The sequence below is a fragment of the Rhinopithecus bieti genome, unplaced genomic scaffold (genome assembly GCF_001698545.2).
Source record: "Rhinopithecus bieti isolate Rb0 unplaced genomic scaffold, ASM169854v2 scaffold_28987, whole genome shotgun sequence".
NCBI classification, from domain to species: domain Eukaryota; kingdom Metazoa; phylum Chordata; class Mammalia; order Primates; family Cercopithecidae; genus Rhinopithecus; species Rhinopithecus bieti.
The window spans coordinates 282,763-285,357 of NW_016812958.1; the positions used below are offsets into that span (position 1 = coordinate 282,763).

The window sequence follows — 2,595 nt, forward strand, 5'->3', positions numbered from 1 at the left end:
TGCCGTCAGTTATCAATTCTGTTACTTTAAAAACAGAACTGAACATTTTGAGTCATTCCCAGTGAAGAATTTACAAAATTAAAGAAGAGGAATTGCTTATAAATGTTATGTACTTGCCTGAAAATTCTGTTTCCCACATCATTTTTTTAATATTTTACTATTTTGTGGGGATTTTGTTTTGTTTTAAATCAGTAAGTAATCTAGGACTAACATTACATTTGCTAGACCTGGCATTTTCTCAGTACATAAGGTTCAAAGTTTCCCTTCCTTTTTATTTATTTTATATTTTGCAATTTTTTTTTCCATAATATTTAAGTTTTTCGATGTTTAGATATTTTTCTTCGGTGAAGCACAAGTTTCTTTTCGTGGTCCCTGATCAATTTTAAACAGTTGGAACACCAGTGGCACTGTTAACTGCTCTCTGATACGCCTCTTTAGCTTGATGGGCTGTAGTACAGCTACAGCTTCTTCAACCTTATAACGGAGTGACTCTGGAGACTCGAGCCTATGAAGAAGTTCTGAATTATCAGTCTCCAACAACATGCCAGTGATTTTACCAGCAAGAGTAGGGTGCGTGGCTTGAATAAAAGGAAACAGCCATTCACCCAACATTTGCTTTTCCTCTTGAGGAGGGGCGGAAGCCAACATGGAAGCAGTCAAAGGTTCCTGACCTTGTACATGAACAGCAGCCGTTGCATTGTAACTTGTGGCTGTGCATTAAGATGTAGCTGAGGATTGCGAACTCCCACAGCATATTTATAACTGTGTAAAGGTGCAGACAGCAGGAGTAACTGCAGCAGCTGCAACTGCAGGACGTGGACCCATTGTCTGTGTTGATGTGTTAGCAACACGCTGTATTGACATGACTCGTGGAACCTGTGAAGAAGCTGGTCTCATAGTACTAAATGGTGGTCTAGGAGCAGCTGGGCGGGTGGCACCGGGCGTATTTTGGAATGGATGACGTCTGGCACCCTGAGCAGTCCAGTGAGGACTTGGTCTTAGTTGAGCAATTTGGCTAGGAGGATGGTATGCAGCAAAGTTCTGAAACTGTGAGATAGCTGCCATGAAGTAAACTGAAGGAGGTGCTGGCTGGTAGGGGTTGATTACAGGGTTGGGCACAGTTCATACACTTGCCATTCTTTGCCTATACTGGTTAGTGAGGTGAGTCTGGCACTCTCCTTTGCGCTGAGCTGAAGCTACATACAATGGCTTTGTGGCCACAATTCTACCATTCATTTCTGTAACTGCTTTAGTGGCTTCTTCTGGGGAGGAGAAACATACAAAACCAAACCCTTGCTGCAACCACCTTCCATCATAACCTTTGCACTAGTGATTGTACCAAATGGAGAAAACTTTTCTGGAGATGTTCATCATCAGTACCATCATCAAGATTTTTCACAGAAAGATTAACACTCTAGTATCTGGTGATCCTATCTTGCTTCATCAGTTCAAATTTGCGCTTAAGTTCCGTCTGCTGTTCCACATTTTTCTGAACTCGATCAACGTAAATTTGTTTTCCCTTGAGCTCCATTTCCATTAATCTCATTCACAGCTTTCTGTGCATCGTCATGCCTTTCAAAGCTTACAAATCCAAATCCTGCGGATTTTCCACTTTCATCAATCATTATTTTCACACTTAAGGCAGGCCCAAACTTGCCGAACAGATTCCTAAGGCGCTCATCATCAATGTCTTCTCCAAAATTCTTGATGTAAACATTGGTGAACTCTTTTGCCCTAGCTCCAAGTTCAGTTTCTCGTTTTTTACGAGACTTAAATTGTCCAACAAATACTTTGCGACCATTAGGAGCATCCCATTCATTTTTTCAATAGCTCTTTCAGATGCTTCCTGCATCTCAAAGCATACAAATCCATGGCCCTTGGAACCATTTTCATCACAAACCACTTTACATGAAACAATGTTACCAAAAGCAGAAACTGTATCATACAGTGCTTTATTATCAATGGATTTGTCCAGATTTTTAATGAATATATTGCCTATTCCACTTTTGCGAAGTGATGGTTCACGCTGAGACCACAGGATGCGTGCTGGCTTGCCCTTTATAAAATCAAAATTTACAAAGCACACTCCGCGTCCCCCGGCTGCTGGAAGTTCACATAGGCGCAGCCCAAGCAGTCGCCGGTAATCAGGTCCCTACAGACTCAGATGGAGAGGATAGGCCTGGCTACGCTGAACCTAGAGCATCGCCTCAGTCACGTCGGGGTGGAGGTCCCCCACATAGAACGAGGCCATGGTGTAGCTGGGGGCTCTGGGGTTCATCTCGGCACAGCTATCCGCAGGGTCACATGCCGCGACCTTTCCCTGACAGGAGGAGAGCGAGTGCCTGGGTCTGGGGTCGGGGCCGGACCCGGTGGGAGGGAGTGGGGGCAAGCGCAGAGGGACAAAAATCAACCGGACTTGAAAACTACTCAGTGGCTGTAGGAAGGCTGCCGGCTGGGAGTGAGGGTGGGGGTGTCGGGTCTGGGCAGCAGGAAGGCCTTGGTCTCTTGGTTCCTTCTTGGACCTGCTGCTGGGCTGCAGGCGTGGGGGTGGGGGGTCGGTCTCGGCTGCTTCACCGGGTTATTTTATAAAAGAGG

At 45.1% G+C, this 2,595-nt stretch overlaps 1 pseudogene across 1 annotated transcript; it reads right to left on the reverse strand.

Moving 5' to 3' along the window:
- Positions 1-268: 268 nt before the first annotated feature.
- Positions 269-2,278, reverse strand: LOC108512218 (polyadenylate-binding protein 1 pseudogene; annotated as a pseudogene). Its single transcript, XR_001880536.1, has one exon. The product of XR_001880536.1 is annotated as a polyadenylate-binding protein 1 pseudogene (transcript).
- Positions 2,279-2,595: the final 317 nt, after the last annotated feature.